Raw genomic sequence first — 23,283 nt, 5'->3', positions numbered from 1 at the left:
ATATTATTTTTTAGCCAAAAGCAAGAGCAAAGCCTAAGTCTACGTGAACAAGTTGCGTATGTTGCTACGGAAAATACGCAGCAAAACCGCAAGAAATTCTCAGGAAAAAAAACCACACCTGAAGGTGCGTTTTTCAGTGCGGTTCTCCGTTTTGATGCTGCGAATTCCTGTAGAACTATAGATAGAATTGGCAAGCGGAATTGTGAGATAATTTGACATGCTGCGGTTTCGAAAATACGCGGGTCAATTCACGTCCCGAAAAATACTGCAGCATGGACATGAGATTCCCTGGAATCTCATTGACTATGCTAGTACTGTAATACGCTGCGGTTTTGCCGTAAGAAAATAAAAATAAATTATATGAATAGTAGACTACGCTATTCATCCCGTCAACCCTTGCACAACGGAGACAAACTGAAACCATTGGCACCGGATCCGTCACCATTGAAATCAATGGTGATGGAAACGGAAACCTTTGGTTTCAGTTTGTGTCAGTCAGGGATCAGCTCAGACTGAAAGCGGAGTCCTTATGCGGATGTGAACAAAGCCTTATGCATGCAGTGCCCTGGTGCATAGAAGCACTTATAGGAAACTTATCTTAGAGCAGCAGCAAAACCAAGTGAAAAAGTCAGAAACAGTCATTTCTTCATCTTCATAGAACATCTGAGCAATTAGTAAGAAATAGTGGTTACCAGACTGAACCCCAATCATACATGAACCTCTCACCTGAATGGGGAGAGCCCGTTGCTCCGCAGCCTTGTACTTTGCCACTCTGCCAACTAAGCGATCGCCTTTTGTTGTAATGGTATTATGACACCACTCGGGGCTTAGGTTATAAAGGATGGCAGGCGGACAGATCATTCTCACATAGTCACTAGGTCAGTGTGACAGTGTGAGGAGCAGCAGGCGGAGCAGGTGGCAGCGCTGGCAGAGGTCAGTGGACAGACAGGATATTTAAAGGCTGCATTGTCTTTTCAGCTGCTGGAGAAAAGAAGTGAATATTTTACAAAAGCAACAATCCTTAATATCAGTCCCATGTCTCATACACAGGTCTACAGCCACCATTACCGCAGCGTCAACTCATGAGGGGAAAGATCTGAACTCCAAATCATAAGGGTCTGATCTCTGAAGACCACCGAGGCCTCACCTATTACCAGAAGTATGTAAGTGAGCTCCTCTGTCAAGCAAATATTATTTACATCCATTTTTAGTTCTATACGTTCATGATAATGCCGGCTACCATCACAAGTCCCATAGAGGTGGATGAGCAGAGTACCTGCCCGGCTATGCAGAGCTATGGAGTAAGGGATATACAGCGACTTGCAAAAGTATTCTTCCCACTCTGTATTTTCACTGTTTTGTTGCATTACAAACTGGAATTAAAATGGATTTTAAATTTGTTTATGTAATGGACCTGACAAAATAGTCCAAATTGTTACAGTAAAATGAAAAAAAATATACCTGGTTTAAAAATATAAAAAAATAAAACAAAAAACTTGAAAAGTTCCGAGTGCATATGTATTCACCCCCTTTGTTAAGAAACCTCTAAATAAGCTCTGGTCAAACCAATGAACTTCAGAAGTGACAATTCGTTGAATAAGCGTCACTAAGTCAGTCCCATGATATCAGTATAAATAGGCCTGTCCTGAGAGGCCCCCCGAATCTACAACACCAATAAGCAACATGAAGACCAAGGAGCTCTCCAAACTGGTCAGAGACAAAGATGTGGAGAAGTATAGATCAGGGTTGGGTTATCAAAAATATCCCAAACTTTGAACTTTCCACGGAGCAGCATTAAATCCATTATAACAAAACGGAAAGAATATGGTACAACTACAGACCTGACGAGAGAAGATCACCCACCGAAACTCATAGACCGAGCATGGAGGGCATTAATCAGAGACAAAGACACCAAGAATAACACTGAAAAAGCTCCAAAGATCCACAGCAGAGATGGAAGTATCTGTCCACAGTATCACTATAAGCCATATAATCCCCAAAATGGGGCTTTATGGAAGAGTGGTCAGAAAAAGCCATTGCTTAAGGATTAACATAAGAGAACACATTTTGAGTTTGCCAAACAGCATGTGCCAGACTCACCAAACACATGGAAGAAGGTTCTCTAGTAAGAGGAGACCAAAATTTTACTTTTTGGTCATCACAGGAAATGCTATGTGTGGCACAAACCCAACACCCCAAGATCACCATTGCCGCAGTGAAGCATGGTGGTGGCAGCATCATGCATTTCATTGGCAAGGACTGGAAAACTGGTCAGGATTGAGGGAAAGATGGATGGCAGTAGATACAGGGCAATTCTTGAGGAAAACCCGCTTGTTTCCATAGATTTAAGACTGGGATGGAGGTTCACCTAGCTGGACAATGACCCTAAACATATGGATAAAGCTACACTGGAGAGGTTTAAAAGGGGAAACATTTACATGTCTTAGAAAGACCTAGTCAAAGTCCAGACCTCAATCCACTTGAGAATCCGTGGCATGACTTAAAGACGCTGTACACCAACGCAGCCATCTAACTTAAAGGAGTTGGAGCAGTTTTGTCTGGAAGAATGGGCAAAAATCCCAGTGTGTAGATGAACTAAACTTACCGCCTGTTCACATCAGCGTTGTTTTTCCGTCGAGGGGTTCCATCTGAGCTTTCCATCGGGGGAACCGCTCAACGGAAAGGCAAACTGAAACCATAGCTTCCATTTGCATCCCCATTGATCTCAATGGTGACGGATACTTTGCTAATGGTTTCGATTTTTCATCGTTGTAAAAGGGTTCCGTTTTATTGACAGAATCAATAGCGCAGTCAACAGGCCCTTATAGGGACATGCAGGACCCCAAGAGACTTGTATCTGTAATTGCAGCAAAAGGTGACTCTACAAAATATTGTCTTTATGGGGTGAATACTTATGCACGTTGAACATTTTCTTTTTATTAATTATTGTTTGTGTCACAATAAAAAATATTTTGCACTTTCAAAGTGGTAGTCATGATGTTATGTAAATCAAATGGTACAAACCACCCAAAAATCTATTTTAATTCAAGGTTGTAATGAAACAAAATCAGGAAAAACACCAAAAAGGGTGAAAACTTGCCTAACATAACCCATAAGTCATAGATGTATTAGGCTGGGTAAACACACAACATAAATAAGGCCCGATTCACATCACTTTTTGGCCAACATTTAACATATATGTCGGGAAAACATCCCAATGTGTTAAATGTAGGCTGTGAGGCATGCCTAACAGTGGCAACTGTCCCTAATTAACTATAATGGTATGGTTTAACGGCTAAGGCATGAAAAGGGTCATGAGAGTTCATGACTATCCGTTAAACTGATACCATCATAGTCTATGGGTGACCAAAGCCACAGTAAAGAGTCCGTCACAGGCATCTGTCACCTATACACTATTATGGCATCCGTCAAACATATACGTCATGAAAAAAGTATTGAAAAGCGCAAAACATACACGTTAAACAGATGTCGGTGACGTATGCAATACACCACCCATAGTATACCACGTGGTATACTTTTTTTGTTTTTGTGAGATGAAATAGTGTAGTACTATGCTATTCCATACCTAAAAAGAAGGTATAACTACATATACCAGCCCGATGGACACTCTTTTAGGCTCAGCTGGGGTAATGGAGCCCTAGATACGTTTAGCAAGTACGTCGGAATCTTTCCTGATGTGAAGGGGGCCTAATATGCTGCTCGATCAGCCTGGAAATGCACAAGAAAATCCATGACAAAGTCTGCTGGAGTTACACAAATATATATATATATATATATATATATATATATATATATATATATATATATATATATATATATATATATATATATATATATATATATATATATATACACACACACACACACAATTTTATTTGGTCTCTGACCAAGGAACACACCCTCAATCTGTTATCAATCGCTACACTAACATACCCACTGGAAATGAAATAAATAAACAAACAAAAAAATCAATACTTACCTATCCTTGCCCTGGCGACCCAGTGCGGATGCTCCGGCGGTATTCCCGATAGTTGTTTACACGCATATGTTGTATTTCTGGCATTGTGCCAGAAATACGATTCGTCACCAGTGAGCCCTGCTGAGCCCTCTGATTGGCTACAGTGGTTACATGCTACGTGAGGGGTGCTGCTGTAGTGATGGGGGCAAGGATAGGTAAGTATTGCTTTTTTAGTTTATTTCAATTCCAGCCCCTAATAAAGAAAATTCACATCCCAGATAACCTCTTTTAGGGTAAGTTCACACTCACTGTTTTCAGACGTAATTCGGGCGTTTTACAAGCCTTTATTATACACGTCTGTCAAAATACGGCGCGTAAAATGACGGCTCATCAAAAGAAGTGCAGGACACTTCTTGGGACGCTTCTGGAGGCGTTTTTCATTGACTCCATTGAAAAACAGCTCCAAAAACGTCCGTAAAAAAACTCTGTGAAAAACGCGAGTTGCTACAAAAACGTCTGAAAATCAAGAGCTGTTTTCGCTTGAAAACCGCTCCGTATTTTCTGACGTTTTTGGTCACTGCGTGTGAACATACCCCAACAGTCGCCACAAAGCAGCGCAGCAGTGCGGAATATGTTGGTGCTACATAAATGACAGACTCTTCAAGCCCGCTACAGATAAACCATGATGTTATTTCAGTCAGCTTCACACTGATCTGGGCCCTGGGTGGAGGAGACGCCTGTCTGTGATTTCTTTACACAGAACCTGGCAGAGAAAACTGGAATGTGAGGAATTTGCAGCTTTTCACAACGTTCCCAGATAACATCATTTTGTCTACATCGCTGCTCCAGGTAACATGGAAACAGTTTAACTACTATTCCGCCAATGAACTGTAGGTGAGAGGCTGAAACTATAAAATTCCCCCCCGCAGTTTCTACTATGTTGTCATCAGTAGTGTTTGCCAAATCTTCACACTCTTCCTGCCTAGAGAAACCAACAAGGATTGCCACATTTAGAAAGCTCCAGTCACACACAGGTTATAACGCATTATAACCCATTACATACAATCCGGGGTTTATGATCTTTCCTAATCTCCATACCACACACTCAGAGCTCAGCAAGGGGTTAAATTTAGTTAGAATGATCTGCAGTGGCAGTGCAGAGCCGGCAGTGTGCACATGATATATACGGTACACGTCCCATGTATATAGAAGTCTCAACATGTAGATGAGGTGAATGCTCTGCTGACTTCACAGAAAACATGCATATACTGGTCATAGTCGTAACTAGGCTTTCCTCCACCAGCGACAAAGGGTTTGTTTATATTTATTTTTGCTTCCCTGTATCTAAATACCCTGGACAAGGCAGAGGGATTTGTTGGTGGCCATATACCCCTCAAGCACCCCCAAGATACAAACCTGAGATGGTACTGAATACATTCAGTACCACAGGGTATTACTGTTCTGTATAGAAGTCTCAATATCAACTAGTACTGCCATAGTTATCCAATGATAGTAATCTGAAATAAAATCCAGTATCTAGATTCCAGCATCTGAAAGCCCCTAACGTCACGGTCCATATATGGACAGCGGCGTCATGGGCTCCTCCAGGAGCGGAATCACCAGGCAGAGTGTTGCCGATGGTCAGGCCGGGAACTCCATAGATGAAAGCTCCGGGACTCCATAGCTGAAAGCCCCTGACATCACTGTCCATATAAGCTTAACCCATTAGTGACCGGCCCATCGTGTTTCTACGTCGGTCACTAACGGGCCTTATTCCGATGCTATAGACTTTTTACGTCGCGGCATCGGAATAAGTTTACAGAGCAGGGAGATGTCAAATCTCCCTGCTCTCGGCTGCCAGAGGTAGCTGAGGGCTGGGAGCGTCCCTGCTCTGCCGTGTGAGATCGATATTAGTATCGATCTCACACGTTTAACCCCTCAGATGCGGTGCTCAATAGCGAGCACCGCATCTGAGTGGTTTTGGAGAGAGGGAGGGAGCTCCCTCTCTCCCCCACCGACACCCGGCGATACGATCGCCGAGTGTCTGTGTCTCTAATGGCAGCCGGGGGTCTAATAAAAGGCCCCCAGGTCTGCCTGGAGTGAATGCCTGCTAGATCATGCCGCAGGCATGACCTAGCAGATGCCTGTCCGTGTTAAACGGACAGGCAGTAATACACTGCAATACAAAAGTATTGCAGTGTATTATAAATGCGATCGCAGAATCGCATATTATAGTCCCCTAGTGGGACTAGTAAAAAAGTGAAAAAAAAGTTTAATTAAGTTAATTAAAAAAAAAAAAATGTGAAAAAAATGAAAAACCCAGCTTTTCCCCTTACAAAATGCTTTACTATTAAAAAAACAAAATAAAGTTACAAAGTTACACATATTTGGTATCGCCGCGTCCGTAACGACCCCGACTATAAATCTATTACATTATTTAACCCGCACGGTGAACGGCGTAAAAAATGTAATAAAAAACTATGGAAAAACTGCTGTTTTCTGTGAATACTGACTTTAAAAAAATGTGATAAAACGTGATCAAAAAGTCGCATCTACTCCAAAATGGTACCAATAAAAACTACAAGTCGTCCCGCAAAAAAAAAGCCCTCATACAACCGCATCGGCGAAAAAATAAAAACGTTACGGCTCTTCAAATATGGAGACACAAAAACAAATAATTTTGAAAAAAAAGCGTTTTTACTGTGTAAAAGTAGTAAAACATACAAAAACTATACAAATTTGGTATCGTTGCAATCGTAACAACCCGCTGAATAAAGTTATTGTGTTATTTATACCACACGGTAAACGGCGTAGATTTAGGACGAAAAAAAGAGTGGCGAAATTTCTGTTTTTTTTCTATTCCCCCCCCAAAAAAAAGTTAATCAATAAATAATATGTACCTAAAAATGGTGCTATTAAAAAATACAACTTGTCCCGCAAAAAACAAGACCTTATACAGCTATGTCGACGCAAAAATAAAAAGGTTATAGCTCTTGGAATGCGACTATTGAAAAACGTAAAAAATAGCTTGGTCATTAAGGTCCAAAACAGGCTGGCCATTAAGGGGTTAAAGTAGCGCTGTGCCCGGAGAGTGTGGGTGACATATCCCACATTATTCCTATACAGTGGGATACATCGGTGCCTTCCGTCGGAGGTATAAGTCAGGACTCCTCCCGACATATACTTCTGACGGAAGGAAAAAGAGAGAGGTGAACAGGTTCTTAGCGGTCACAAGTGGTTTCCTTTCTGTAAGCAAGCAGAAAAAAATAAACAAATCTGTTCACATCTGCATTGGGGTCCCGTTCTGACGTTCCGTTGGAGATTTCCGTCAGAACGGGACCCTGAGTAGACACAAACTGGTTTCCGTCACTATTGATTTCAATGGTGACGGATCCGGTGCCCATGGTTTCCGTTTGTGTCTGTTGTGCACCGGACCTGTCGTTTTGCTGGAAGCAATAGCGTAGTCGACTATACTACTGCTTCCGGCAAAACGACGGGTCCAGTGCACAAAAGAGACCAACGGAAACCACGGGCACCGGCTCAGTCACCATTGAAATCAATGATGATTGAAACGGAAACCTCTGGTTTCCGTCGGTGTCAGTTTGTGTCTGCTCAGGGTCCCGTTCTGACAGAAACCACCGATGGAACGTCACCCCAACCCAGATGTGAACAGACCCTAACTGACACTGCAGAGCTGCTGAGTTATCAGTCAGGAAAAGGAAACTACTGGTGACCAGTGTTCCCTATAATGCGAGTAGCTGCGTGGCCGCGCACCTTCCACAGTACGCCCGATCACTAACGTTTAAAGCCCAGACACTGTCCCGAGCGGATGCAGTGGCGTCGCTAACACCGGAGGGGGCTCCGGTGCTAGCTACAGCCACATTCACTTGAATGTGCGTCCTCAGGACGCAGATACAAATGAATACTATTGGCTGCAGGCCACATTAGGCCTGCAGCCTATAAGGCACTGTGAGGACTCCCTGCGTGGGCAGGAGTCATCACACCGGTCCGCGCATGTGTCCCGCCCGAGAGGCAGTGTAGTACTACGTCCGTCGCTGGAGCAGGGCAAGGTAAGCACAATCTTTTTTTTTTTTGAGGGGGCTGTGTGGTAATATACAGGGAATTGCTGTGTGGCGCCATCTGCAGGGGGGCTGCGTGGCGCCATCTGCAGGGGGCTGCGTGGCGCCATCTGCAGGGGGGCTGCGTGGCGCCATCTGCAGGGGGGCTGCGTGGCGCCATCTGCAGGGGGGCTGCGTGGCGCCATCTGCAGGGGGGCTGCGTGGCGCCATCTGCAGGGGGGCTGCGTGGCGCCATCTGCAGGGGGGCTGCGTGGCGCCATCTGCAGGGGGGCTGCGTGGCGCCATCTGCAGGGGGGCTGCGTGGCGCCATCTGCAGGGGGGCTGCGTGGCGCCATCTGCAGGGGGGCTGCGTGGCGCCATCTGCAGGGGGGCTGCGTGGCGCCATCTGCAGGGGGGCTGCGTGGCGCCATCTGCAGGGGGGCTGCGTGGCGCCATCTGCAGGGACAGCGGTGTAAGATGGATTCTTTCATTGATGCCTATAATTGGTGTTAATAACGGTCTAAGCAGTTTATGACCACATATGGGGTATTGTCTTACTCAGGAGAAACTGCTTTACAAATGTTAGTCCTTTTTCTCCTTGATCTTTTGGGAAAATGAAAAAATTCTTCACTCTACTTGTAACATTGTCGATTTTCAGTTCACTGCCCTCTGTAGAAAGTGCCACAGTGCCCTCTGCAGATAATGCAACACACCCCTAGATACTGCCGCACACCCACTTGTAGATGCTGCCACAGTGCCCTCTGTAGATATGCTGCCACAGTGCCCTTCGCAGATGCTGCCACAAACACCCCAAGTAGCTAGCTACATTGGCGCTCCCTCTAGGAGTGGAATCCCCAACCAGAGCGTTGCCGACGCTTTGGCTGGGGATTCCTCTGCTGTTGGAGCCCCTGACGTCACTGTCCATACACTGTGACGTCAGGGGATTCTCCTGGACGGGAATGTGATATCAGGGGCAACCCCAGAGCTGAAGTCCCGGGCAGAGCGCTAGTAGGCTCTTCCTGGGACTCCAGCTGTGCTCCTGACATCACTGGGACTCCTGTCTGTATGGACAGCGATGTCAGGGAATTCCACAGAGTCCCAGAGCAGAGCCTATACTAGTGCTCTGCACGGGACTCAGGCTCTGGGGAAGCCCCAGACATCGCTGTCAAGATGAGGACAGCGATGTCAGGGTATTCCCCAGAGTGCCGAAGCAGAGCCGATACTAGCGCTCTGCATGGGACTCCAGCTCTGAGGAAGCCCCAGACATCGCTGTCCATACAGTGAAGGAAATAAGTATTTGATCCCTTGCTGATTTTGTAAGTTTGCCCACTGTCAAAGACATGAACAGTCTAGAATTTTTAGGCTAGGTTAATTTTACCAGTGAGAGATAGATTATATTAAAAAAAAAAAAAACTGAAAATCAATCTCTCACTGGTAAAATTAACCTAGCCTAAAAATTCTAGACTGTTCATGACTTTGACAGTGGGCAAACGTACAAAATCAGCAAGGGATCAAATACTTATTTCCTTCACTGTATGTGGACACCGATGTCAGGGAATTCCACATAGTCCCGGAGCAGAGCCTGTACTAGCGGCTCTGTGTCCCGCGGGCCACAGATGACTGCCCCAGGGGCCGCCAGCGGCCCGCGGGCTTGAGACCCCTGATCTAGGGAGTATTGTGAGCATTTTGACCTACAGCTGTTTCATAGATTTTATTAAAGTAAGGCTTCGTTCACATCCGTGTCAGGGCTCCGTTCTGGCGTTCCGTCGGAGCTAGCCGAAAGAACGGAACCCTGACTGAAACAACAGTCCATTGTTTCAACAGACCAAATGAATGGAATGCCCGGGTTTGTTCTGTCAAAAACTGACAAAAGTAGAGCCTGTTATATTTTTGTCGGAACGGCCACACGGTTCCATTAAAACAACGGAAATGTGCATGGCCCCATAAAAATGAACGTGATACCCATTAAAAAAAACAAATGGCACCCTGAAGAAAATAACTGAAGTGGGCATGAGGCCTTATAGTTCAGGTTGTTATAGACACTACTAAATATGTGTTTTTTTTATGGTTTTTATTTTTATCCTATAATAAAAACTTATGAGAAAAAAGGCGATTTTTGATCTTGAAATTAAAATGTTCTTATTTTTCTAGAACTTGTTTTCCTACTTTTTTTTTCTTTTTATCCCACTAGGCTGCCGTAGATTGGAGAAGCGGAGGCAATTTGGCACACCGCGATCGCGTTGTGGGGGGAGGTGGGGGCGATGACGTTCTAACCCGGTTGACCGCGGAATCTAAGGGTTTAAACGGTTGGGATAGAAGCTCCGATACCAGCCATTACAGCAGAGTGTCAGCTGTAGTATACAGCGGACCCCGGCTGGTGAAGGTGCGGGCTCAGCTTCTGATACAGTTACTTTGAAATGCGCTAACAACTTGGATGCACTGACGTAACTGTAGGTTGGATGTCGCCATGGGGTTAAAGCCATTAATTCCAGGGCAATGTACATATGAAATACAATAAACATTAACTTTATGAATGCCCGCGTGGGCTGACAAACTACAAGATGACGGTAATCATTTTATAACAAGAACTGGGAAGACACAGTAACATTAAACCAGTGCACATCATAAACCACAAAGTGTTGTGCATTTCGGGAGCTTGTAGCTGTGCACAAACATATGTGGCCTCCGAAAACTCATTATGTCCCTTATACAAAACTCAGTTTGAGTCAGTTCAAACGTTGCGTAAATAATGTGGATTTTCCGCAACGGAATTAGTTGCGGATAATCTCCAGAAAATACAGTAGCAGCAAAGTGGATGAGATAAAATAGTGGAAAAAAAGACTCAGAAATTGACCCGCAGTTGGAATTTTATTCTGCAGCATGACAATTGTATTAGTGTAAACGCTGCTTATTTGTTGCAGGTTTTCCCCATTGAATTCAATGGGGAGGTAACACCTCCAACAAATAGAAGTTATTGTGGTTTTTGCAGCGGGTTCGCAGCGACTCTGCCACAAAAAAAATTAATCGAAGGGTATGTTCACACGCTTAGCAAAAAACGTCTGAAAATAGGAGCTGAAAATAAGCCATGTGAACATACCCTTATACTTGCCCAGGAGTCTGTGTTTCTTCCTACAGGCCAACCTCCTTTGAGGATGTATCATCCCATGTGACTGCTGCAGCCAATCACAGGCTGCAGCGGCAGTCAGATGGAATGAAACGTCATCCCAGGAGGCCGGCCTGGATGATGTCAGAGGGCCGGCCTCCTGGGATGACCGCCGCTAGCAGGCCGGCTAAGTTCTGCAGTTTTCCACAGCGGACATTCCCGGGCGGAAATCGACACCATAGTTTGTTGCGGTTTTTCGTCCGGAATGCCAGGTGGTGCACAGGGCGGATACGCTGCAGGCTTTTATGCAGCGTATCCGCCCCTTGTGGAGTGGCAAACCTTATCCCTGTCAATCCAAAAGTCCACGATCATCAGTCCTGCCCATTTATAGGATGACATGTCAAGCACACGTTCTATACATCTGGACAGAGTCCTTATTTTAGACTGCAAATGTTTAAAGGGGTTGTACCACGACAGCCCCTCTAACTTTTATGGAGCATCATTTTGGCAGGTCATAAAAGTTAGGCTATATTCACATTATGGTTTTTTGCCTATGTTTGACATACATACTGATTTTCATCCGGATTTGCCAATGTGGACAGCAGCAAGGATTTAAAAAATACAAAAAAAACAACCATATTTTTCAATGAAAAATGATTTTTTGTTTATTTTCTACTTGAAAATTTTTGCTGCAAATACACAGTAATTCAGCAGTGATAATTGCGACATTTGCTGCAGATTTTTACTTACCAATTGAACTCAATGGGGAAAATCTGCAACAAGTACGCAATCTTTCTTGCGCATAAAGTGACACACTGCGGATTAAAAGCTACATTATTGCACATACATTTTCCTCAGCGTAGATGAGATTTTTTAAAATCTCATTCACTTTGCTGCTACTGTAACGCCCACTTCAGTTATTTTCTTCAGGGTGCCATCCGTTTTTTTAACTGACACATTCATTTCTATGGGGCCATGCACACTTCCGTTGTTTTGCCGGTTTTGTTCATCCGTTCCGTCAAAAGTAGAGCACGTCCTACTTTTGTCCGTCATTCAGTGACCGTGGGGCCCATTGAAGTCTGTGGCTCCATCCAAAAAACGGATGGCACACGGAAGGCATATGTGTGCCGTCCAATTTTCACGGATCCGTCGCCAAGCAACAGCAGGGCGTGCTAAAGTTCCCTGCATTTAACACATAAGATGGGTTTTAACGTATCATATAAAACGGGAGAACGGTCCATTAAACCCCATCTTATGTGTTAAATGCAAGGAACTTTAGCACACCCTGCTGTTGCTTGGCGACGGAGCGGACGCTGAGGGACAACGGAAACCACACGAATGTCACAACGGATACACGGATCCGCTTGAAACAAAACGGTTAAATAATACGGAAGCTAAACACCTCCAAACATCTGCCCATTGATTTCAATGGGAAAAAATGGAGGTTCGCTCCGACGGGGCGTTTTTTTTATGCAGCCGTTTTTAAAAACTGCCCGTAAAAAAAGCCTTGTAAAAAGAAGTGCATGTCACTTCTTGAGCCGTTTTTGGAGCCGTTTTTTATTGGGTCAATAGAAAAACAGCTCCAAAAAACGGCTGTAGAAAACGCATCAAAACGCTAGTTGCTTAAAAAATGGCTGAGAATCAGAGGCGGTTTTTCCCTTGAAAACAGCTCCGTATTTTACAGCCATTTTTACTTTAGTATTTGAACATCGCCTTATACGTTGGGGATTTGCTGCCCGCAAATACAGACAGAAAAGCCACAGCAACTGCGCTACGTGAGCAGAGGCCTAACGGTATATCGTGCAGCAAGTCCATGTGTTTTCATATATTCTGTTCCGCCAGGAAGTCTGATAATTTATACATTGGAGTAACTACCCGTGCGTTTTTACAGAGCGTTTCAGCTGTAACCTGGTTTACAATTAATTGGTCATAGTCTTACAGCTAATGCGCTTCATAAAAACACGCAGGAAGTTATCGCAATTTTAAAAAAATGCGTTCTTTGGAACTTATAGATAGTGCAAGAAAAAACAAAAATGCACAATGTGAATCCAGATGTTGCCGTTGAGGTGCAGGAGCGCTGAAAAACACACCAAATCGCATGCAGTTTTAACTGCAACATCTGAATGAAACCTTTAGGCTGGGTTCACACTGTGTGCGTTTTTAGCATGCATTTTTTTGATTTGGTTGATTAAATCCCATTGAGAGACATGGAAGTTTATCTACCGCATGCTAAAAACGCTACAAAAATGCACAGTGTGAACCTAGACTAAAGGACATAAAATGGAAACAATAAAGTACTACATGCCACCCTTGACGAATGCTGCCACACTGATAATTAATACCCGCCTGACTCATGCAGCCAGTTGGCACTGTACACAAAACCTTTCCATCATCTAGGAGGCAAACAAACAACCCAACCACACAAGCAGAGCAAAGATAAGCGGCCACTAATCTCCTAGCACTGGCTACTTGTGTACACTGCTTATCGGGCACATCATGCACCAGGTGAACCACTATTTTATAAGAGCTTTACATGCCTGTATAACCAGTATTATCACAGCAACATCATAAGAATACACTGGTAAAAATCATTAGTAATGGCAGGTCTATTATTGAATAATGAAAACAAATCTGTAAGAATAAATAATAGGGAATGAAAGACGTAAGGAAACAGGGCACTGCAATCCTGATTGTATAAGGCCCCATGCACACGAACGTGCTTTTGTGGCCGCAATTCCCCCGAAAATCTACGGGAGATTTGCGGCCCCATTCATTCCTATGGGGCCATGCACGCGACCGTGGTTTCCACGGTCCGTGCATGGCCCAGGCTCATAGCCAATAATGGCCGCGGCCATGTGCACGACCCGCGATATGCGGGCGACACTCCTCCCCCAGCTAAGTCCCCATGCACACGAACGTAACAACGTCCGGAATTACGGGTGGTAATTACGGGCCCATAGACTTCTATTGGCCACGGCTGCCTTCGCGTTTGCTTACGGGAAGGTGCCCGGGCCGTTAAAAATATGGAACATGTCCTATTTCAGGCCGTAATTACGGTACGGACAGGCCCATAGAAGTCTATGGGGCTCCCGTAATTACGGGTAGCTACGTGTGTGCACCCATAATTACGGGAGCGTTGCTAGGCGATGTCAGGGGATAGTCACTGTCCAGGGTGCTGAAAGAGTTAACTGATCGGCAGTAACTCTTTCAGCACCCAGGACAGTGACTACCGCTGGAGTGAACAGTATTAAAAGTTAACTTACCCAGAACTCCCTGCTTCTTCCTCCAGTCCGGCCTCCCGGGATGACGTTTCATCCCATGTGATCGCTGCAGCCAATCACAGGCTGCAGCGGCCACATGGACTGCCGCGTCATCCAGGGAGGTCGGACTGGATGTCAAAAGAGGGACGCGTCACCAAGACAACGGCCGGGGTACGTATGAACTTCTTTTACTTTCAATCGCTGCGGAAACTCTGCCCGAAAGGGCTGCCCCTTTTCTCTATCCATCACTGATAGAGAGAAGGGGCTGCCGATTAGTGCAGAGAAAACGGGCCAGTAAATACGGATGGAATACTGGTGACAACGGACCCGTATTTACGGGCAGGGGTCCGTAAATACTGATGGAATACGGGTCGAATACGTGTGACCAAGGACCCGTATTTATGCCAGTATTTACGCGAGGAAAAAAATACGTTTGTGTGCATGGGGCCTAACGCTGGGTTCACAGAGTTTTTTGCAGGCAGAAAATTTTGATCTACCTGCACGGCGTTTGCCGCGTTTTTCGTGGCCTTTTTTGCCCGCGGCCATTGAGCGCCGGTGGGCAAAAACGCTGCGAAGTACGCTTTCTCTGCCTCCCACTGATGTCAAAGGGAGGTCAGAGATGTAAACGCCAGAAGATATGGCATGTCGCTTCTTTTTCCCGCAGGACGTTTTTTTCCACTTGCGGGGAAAAAAAACTTCTTCGATTGCCATTGAAATCAATGGGAGGCATTTTGGGCTGTTTTTTTAGCGTGTTTTCAAACGCAGTTTCCGCGTCAAAAACTCTGTGTGAACTGACCTGAAGCATCAGTTCACAGAGTATTTTGGTGCTGATTTGATGCGGAAACTGCATCTGAATCAGCTCCAAAATACAGCCGAAATCGCCCCCATTGATTTCAATGGGAGGCAGAGGCGTTTCTTTACCCAGGCGGCTTTTGGTCGCTCATGGATAAAAAAAAATGCAGCATGTTCTCTCTCGCCGCGGTTTCCGCCTCTGACCTCCCATTAAAATCAATGGGAGGCAGAAAAAACCCGGGGCGCTCGTTTATGAGCGTTTTTCTCTGTATTTTTTGCCTGCCAGCAAAAAAATTCTGTGTGAACAGGGCCAATAAATACTTGCATTTCCCATAAAATAACAATTCTGGAGCATCTTTTATTAGAACTCTCTCCGCAACTACACAAATGTTTAAAAAAAACCTAACAATGTTGAATTGTTGGCGATTATCGCACAATTGAAGACCCTCCCTCTACTTACTCCTATTGTGGCTAACATATCACACATAAGATAGCATTGCATCACATTAGGGAAGATTTAAAGGGTAACTAAATGTTCAACAAACTTCTGACATGTCAGAAGTTTTGAGCACAAACCCCCACCAATCATTAAACCGAAGCGGCAGAAGCACTCGTGAGCGCTGAGCCGCTTCGTTTTGTTCGGCTTTTTCCAGAAATCAGATATAGCGGTGTACTTTCTATTGAGTCTGTACTCCGATACTTCGATTTACGGAAAAAGCCGAACAGAACAAAGCGGCTCAGCGCTCACACGAGCTCTTCTGCTGCTTCGTTTTAGCGATTGGTGGGGGTCACAGTGCTCAAACCCCCACCATTACCCGCTAATATTGCTAACATTTAGACGGCGTAAACTTAGACCAGGCAGTCAGCAGATGCGGCAAATGTATCACAGTGGTGAATGCTGTATGATAAATTTGGAACACATTGCAAGACACATTAGGCTTCGTTCACATTTGTGTCAGGGCTTCGTTCACGCGTTCCGTTGGAGCTTTCCGTCAGAACGGAACCCTGACTGAAACAAACGGAAACCGGTTCCGTCACTCTTGAAATCAATGGTGATGCAAACGGAAACCTATGGTTTCTGTTTGTTTCAGTCAGGGTTCCGTTCTGACGGAAGGCTCCAACGGAACGCGTGAACGGAGCCCTGACGCAGATGTGAACGAAGCCTTAGACACACCTCTCTTCCTTATACCACCTCTCGGTTAGCTAAGTTTAAGGGTAGGGCCACACGGAGCGGCCCTGACACGGTCACAACATGGCTAACAACCGCGCCGGCACCATGTTCGGTGCGGCTGTCAAACAGCCCGTTAGTGGCCGCATGTTAACGCGGGTAAACCGTCCCTTTATCTGCAAAATCGTGCGGCCATGAATTAATGGGGGGCTCTGAACAACTTTTTAAATTGCATGCTTTGCTACTAGCTTCTGCAATCAAGGGCTTGTGATCGGGCTTGGCGTTCTGCAGCCGCCGGCCATCTTGAATACTGTGCAACACACACTATGTGGGCATTGTCCCACGGTGTCACCCTTGCAGGAGCATGCACGTTTATCTTTTAAACATATGTGGTTCGTTTGTCCGCTTTAATAGCATAATAAAAGTTTAAAATAATTATCTAAGGGTAGTTGGGAATTATTTTATTTTTTTTGCCGGTGCAATTTTGTATATGCCATGAATTAATACACACTTTATGGCCGCACGGTTTTGCAAATTACAACAACTTACCCCCTATTCATTCTCTATAGCAGCGCTGGAAAAAGCCGAACACTGCAATCGGCTATCTCCGGCGCTCCCATAGAGAACTAATGGAACGGCAGTGCGCAAGCGCCTGTAACCGGAATATCCTTAACGAGGTATTTGACAGCCGCTCCTACATAGTGCCAGCGCGGTCGTTGACCGTGTCAGGGCCGCTCTGTGTGGCCATACCCTTATGGAAGTATTTTGCACCACAATTTGGCACACGTTGGCACATTTTGGGTCAGTTCACACGTTGTGTAAATCCGCAGCATTATACAGTAGCAGCAAAGTGGATGAGATAGAAAAAATCTCATCCACCCACTGCCTAAATGCCGGGCAGAAAAAAACGCTCAGAAATTAACATGTGGTGCGGAATTTTATTCTGCAGCATGTCAATTTTATTAGCGTAAACGTTGCTTATTTGTTGCGGATTTTCCCCATTGAATTCAATGGGAAGGTAAAGCCCACAACAAATTGCAGTTGTTGCTTTTCTTTTGCGGCGGAATCGCAGTGCTTCCGCCACAAAAAAAACGCAACTCAGAAGAGAAAAAAACATTGTACTTACCCATAAATCTGTGTTTCTTCCGCCAAGCAAGCCTCCTGGGATGACGTTTCATCCCAAGAGACTGCCGCAGCCAATCACAGGCTGTAGCGGTCTGCTGGGATAAAACTTCTTCCCAGGAGGCCGGCCTGCTAAATGCAGCAGTTTTACGAAGCGGACATTCCGGAAGAAAAACTGTACCACAATTTAGTGTGGTTTTTCGCCCGGAATTTCCTGCGGCCACCAGGGCGGTTACGCTGTGCACCTTTACGCAGCACATCCGCCCTGTGTGAACTCAACCTCAGTGAAAAGGTGGTGTGGCTTAAAGGCTGATTTCACACGAAGCGTTTTTCATGCCAATTTTATTTGCGTTTTGTGCAGCCAAATGTGACATCTGAATAACCAGCATTTTAAAATGAGCTTTTTTCATGTATTTTAAAATGCCAAATATTTATGTATGAAGAAGTTTTAATCGGTTATTCTTTTTCTTGAGCAGGTCCACGTGGGCTATCCACGATCAGCTAGCCACACCACTGAACCGCTGCAAGATGCCCGCTAAAAATCATTATGCCAGCAGCCCTCCAGAGGGAGACACTGAGGCAGTGGCTCATTGCTGTGGCAAATAGAAGGGGGGGGGGGTCTTGCCCGGAGGTGTACCCCATTATACTGGAAAGCAGTATCCACCGTGGGCAATTTGACTTTTGGTCTATTTCTGCACAATTCGTATTCGTTTTTGTTACTATACTGGCAAAGCGACACTTTCTTCAATGATCTCTTTCCACAAATGACACCAGGACTTGTGTTTATTGAAAAAGAAGAAGTGTGAAGAGGAAGTAAGACGGCAGGAGCGAGCAGAGGAAGGGAGGAGGATGACAAGCACTTGGTAACACCACCTCATCCTGTGTGACACAGGATTTATTACTGACAAAGACCACTGCCAGGATCTGGGCAGGCCCAAAACAATGACTGACCATTATCCTGTGTCTGTGTGGGTGGTGATTGCACGGCCGGCTCTTTAACTCCCAGAAATCTATGTTGTCCGAACTATTATTATTTTAGAAAGAAATACTCAGTTAGGGTGTATTCACATGTTGCGGTTTTGCAACGTTATTTGCACGCGGCCGAGGGCCGAACCAAAAACCGCATGCATTTTTACCGCGATTTCCTGTGGTTTCTGTGCTAACTGCAAAACTGCGGCAAATTATGGTAAAACACGTGCATTTTTTCGGGGCAGTTTTCCGCCACGCAGCAAATAAACACAACAAAACCACACCGTGTGAATACACCCATAGGCCATAGCGTAAATACTGCGGATTTTCCGCGATGGATTTCGTTGCAGGGAAATCTGCAGCACAATACAGTACCAGCAGAGTGGATGAGATTTGAACAGATGCTGCGTAAATAAGCTTTCTAGTTGCGGGTTTTACCCATTGCATTCAATGAGGAGATATAACCCGCAAAAAATAGCAGATGTTTCACCGCAAAAATCGCAATTTAGAAAAAAAAAAAACCTTATACTTACCCAGGATTCTGTGCTTCTTCATCCAGGCCGGCCTCCTGGGATAACGTTACACCACATATGACATGGGATGTAACGTCATCCCAGGAGGCCGGGCTGCAGGACGTCAGAGGGACGTATCGCCATGGCTACGGGTAAGCATGACATTTTTTCGTACAAGTACACAGGGTATCCTGCCTGGCAGCCACACGGAATTCCGGCCGAAAAACCGCACCAAATTGTGGCGCAGTTTTCCGGCCGTAATTTCCACTGCAGAAAACAGAAGTGGAAAAAAAAATGCTTATACTTAGGGTATGTTCACACGACAGCGCAAAATACGTCTGACATTACGGGGCTGTTTTCAAGAGAAAACAGCTCCTGAATTTCAGACGTTTTTGCAAGTACTCGCGTTTTTCGCGGCATCTTTTACAGACGTAATTGAAGCTGTTTTTCAATGGAGTCAATGAAAAACGGCTCCAATTACGTCCCAAGAAGTGATATGCACTTCTTTGAGGCGGGCGTCTTTTTACACGCCGTCTTTTGATAGCGACATGTAAAATTACACCTTGTCTGAACAGAACATCGTAAAACCCATTGAAATCAATGGGCAGATTTTTGCAGACGTATTGGAGCCGTCTTTTCAGGCGTAATTAGAGGCGTTAATTACGTCAGTAAATAGGCCGTGTGAACATACCCTTACCCGCAGCCACGGTGACGCGTCCCTCTGACGTCCTGCAGCCCGGTCTCCTGGAATTACTTTTCATAACATGTGACCAGTGCAGCCTGTGATTGGCTGCAGAAGTCACGTGGGATGAAACGTCATTAACGAAGGCCGGACTGGACGCAGAGGGATCCGGGTAACTATAGACTTTTTTTCTGAGTGGAATTGCTGCTTTTCCACTGCAAAAAACACAACATGCTGTATGTGCACCTCTGGATTTCCTGCGTTTTTTACTACGTAAACACCGTACAATTCTTAACTTGCTCATTTTAGCATGGAATCCATGCTCCCTATTCATGCCTGTGGGCCAAAAACGCAGCATCGCCGCTCAGAATTGTCACGCTGCGGAACTGAAAGTCGCACCACAGAACAGTTGAACGATTTTTCTGCTTTTTTTCCCCCACAGAATGTGGCTGAGATTTGCTAAATCATTCACTTTGCTGCTACTGTCAATGCTGTGGAATTACCGAACAGAACTCCCTCACGGAAATGCCACAGAGTTTGCGCTACGTGGGCATTCAGCCTTAGAGATGTGCTGGTAGGCTAAGAGGTCACATGACCGCAGCGGCGCGGACAGGACGTCACTGGGCCTGGCCATAATTGGCTGCTGTGGTCATATGTGACTTCTTTGCGAATGCCACGACAAGGAGTGCCGCATGTCAACCAGGATCAGCGACAGGGGAATAGACTATAGATATATAAAAAAAAGTTACACGTGTAAAAGTATACAGCCAGAGGGCCACAGTATACAGCCAGAGCGCCACAGTATACAGCCAGAGCGCCACAGTATACAGCCAGAGCGCCACAGTATACAGCCAGAGCGCCACAGTATACAGCCAGAGCGCCACAGTATACAGCCAGAGCGCCACAGTATACAGCCAGAGCGCCACAGTATACAGCCAGAGCGCCACAGTATACAGCCAGAGCGCCACAGTATACAGCCAGAGCGCCACAGTATACAGCCAGAGCGCCACAGTATACAGCCAGAGCGCCACAGTATACAGCGTGAACCACAGGAGGTCTGCCTGCAGATCTCCAACATGCCCGTCCTGCCACTCTAAGGCTATGTTCACACGACCTATTTTCAAGCCGTAAACGCCCCGAAAAGAGGCTAAAAACGCGAGGGCTGAACGCCTCTAAACATCTGCCCATTGATTTCAATGGGAAAAACTACATTCCGTTCCCACGGAGCGTTTTTTGCGCCGCAGTTTTTAAAAACGGCCGAGTAAAAAGAAGTGCATGTCACTTCTTGAGCCGTTTTTGGAGCCATTTTTCATGGACTCTATACAACAGCTCCAAAAACGGCCGTAAAAAAAAAAAAACGCAAAAAAAGCTAGTTGCTTAAAAAACGGCTGAAAATCAGGAGCGGTTACCCCTTGAAAGCAGCTCTGTATTTTATTAAGCGTGTGAACACAGCCTAAGAGTATTAGGGGTAATAAGGGGGAAACGTTGTGCCCTCTGAAAATAAAGTAAGCACTAAATATATATGGAGAGCGCTGAAGTGTCACGTACCCCAATGCCGGCCAGGACAGAAATGGTTTTATCATTAAAAAAAAAAAAAAGATTTTTTTTTTTTTTTATTATCATCAATTCTCACTGGTTACAAAGTAACCAACCCATAAGTGTGGCTGATGCTGACAGCTTATGATGGTAGAATATACAATGTCTCTAGAGACACATCAATATCAGCGGAAATCTCTGGACAAACCCTTATCCTAGAATTCAGACACAATGATAGGAGTGATCATTCCCAGTACACGGGAGGCAGGAGGAATGTAGATCCCTATAGGACATGTGTAAACAGATCTATAGCTGCAATGTAATAGAAGTCCATGACAAGTATAGCTGACAGACCCTGCCAGGAACTACAAGTCCCAGCAGCTCGGATCACATGACGGCAGGGCAGCTTGGCACTGGTTGGCTCTTACAATCACAGATAAAGGTGCTGATAGAAAGAGTCGGACACTGACCCACATGAAGGGGCGTGAAATATAGACATTACTTCCCGACTGATAATTCACACATTCCTAACCATGAACATGCAGAAAGCCCGGGAGCCTCGTACTGCGGTGATCCCGGCTATGTACTTACCGGCAGCTGCGGAGACCGGAGCTCAAGCGTCTATGCGCGTCCCCCACCCCGCGCGCCGCCCATTCTCCTCGCCATGCGCGCTCCTTCACACCTTCTTCGAAATGCGCGCCCCCGCTCACACTCCAAACTGCGCGCCCCCGCCCCTCCCCTTCTCACCCTCTTTGCTCCGGTCTTGTCAGGCTATTTCTTCCTGCTCCACCATTGTTCCTCTTCCTGCTGTGGTGCGGCACTTCTTCTTTCAGCAGCCTCCATAGTCACTCCATGGCGCGTGCAGCTCGTCACTTCTTGTCACGGAGGAGTAAATAGTCAAAACGCTGCTACAGTAAAGCTTCAGGTGTCCAGTTTGTATTTTTAGTGACTTTCTCTCTCTCAAAAAGTTTGGTGAGAATTAATATGTTAATAAGGCCATTATCACAGGGGTTCACTCAGCTGTCCCAGACTCCTGAATGGAGTAATCAGTGACACCTTCCACCGCTCCCATATCAATGCATACATGAGGAGAGTCAGCTCAGGGCTGTGGGGAAGCTGGACTCGAGTGAAGCTGTAAAATACATGAGGAGAGTCAGCTCAGGGCTGTGGGAAAGCTGGACTCGAGTGACGCTGTAATTCACTGCCGTTTTTCTGACGCTCCGCTTTCCCAGAAGATTAGGCCCGTATTTATCAACGTATTTGTGCCTTTTTTGGCACAAAATAACACTAAGGCTTCATGCACACGGCCGTGCGCGGGGATGCGTGATTACGGGCACGGACGGCTGCAGAATTGTCATAGGCACGGACGGCTGCAGAATTGTCATAGGCACGGACGGCTGCAGACTTGTCATAGGAACGGACGGCTGCAGAATTGTCATAGGCACGGACGGCTGCAGACTTGTCATAGGCACGGACGGCTGCAGAATTGTCATAGGCACGGACGGCTGCAGAATTGTCATAGGCACGGACGGCTGCAGAATTGTCATAGGCGGGCCGTCCGCAATCACAGACCGCGCACATACAAGATGTGCATTGACTTTAAGTACCCCGGACCGCAAATGCAGCTCATAAAATGACTTGTCCTATGGTTTCGCGGTCCGGGCTTCCGGCCAATGCCTGAACCGTGGAAACCACTGTCGTGTGCGTTGGCCCAAAGAATAGAATGTGTCCTATACTATCCGCAATTGTGGCTCCGTAATTGCGGATAGTGTGCGGACTGTAATGCACGGTCATGTGCATGAGGCCTAAGGCTGGGTTCACATGAGCACATTAACGTCCGTAATGGACGGACGTATTTCGGCCGGAAGTCCCGGACCGAACACACGGCAGGGAGCCGGGCTCCTAGCATCATAGTTATGTACGACGCTAGGAGTCCCTGCCTCTGCGTGGAAGTACTGTCCCGTACTGAAAACATGATTACAGTACGGGACGGTTGTCCCGCAACGAGACAGGGACTCCTAGCATCGTACATCACTATGATGCTAGGAGTCCGGCTCCCTGCACTGAGTTCGGTCCGGGACTTGCGGCCGAAATACGTCCGT

At 45.9% G+C, this 23,283-nt stretch overlaps 1 protein-coding gene across 1 annotated transcript in view; it reads right to left on the bottom strand.

Moving 5' to 3' along the window:
- PIK3CB (phosphatidylinositol-4,5-bisphosphate 3-kinase catalytic subunit beta) overlaps window positions 1-21,861 on the bottom strand; it is a 169,868-nt gene extending 148,007 nt beyond the window's left edge. Inside the window, exon 1 of the mRNA XM_075861286.1 lies at window positions 21,773-21,861. The gene's annotated coding sequence lies outside the window, so the exon portion shown is untranslated. The remainder of the gene's footprint in view (window positions 1-21,772) is intronic.
- Window positions 21,862-23,283: the final 1,422 nt, after the last annotated feature.

The sequence above is a fragment of the Rhinoderma darwinii genome, chromosome 4, assembly GCF_050947455.1.
Source record: "Rhinoderma darwinii isolate aRhiDar2 chromosome 4, aRhiDar2.hap1, whole genome shotgun sequence".
Classification (NCBI taxonomy): Eukaryota; Metazoa; Chordata; class Amphibia; order Anura; family Rhinodermatidae; genus Rhinoderma; species Rhinoderma darwinii.
Note: the sequence above shows the minus strand (reverse complement) of the source record. Positions and strands in the feature narration are given on the sequence as shown.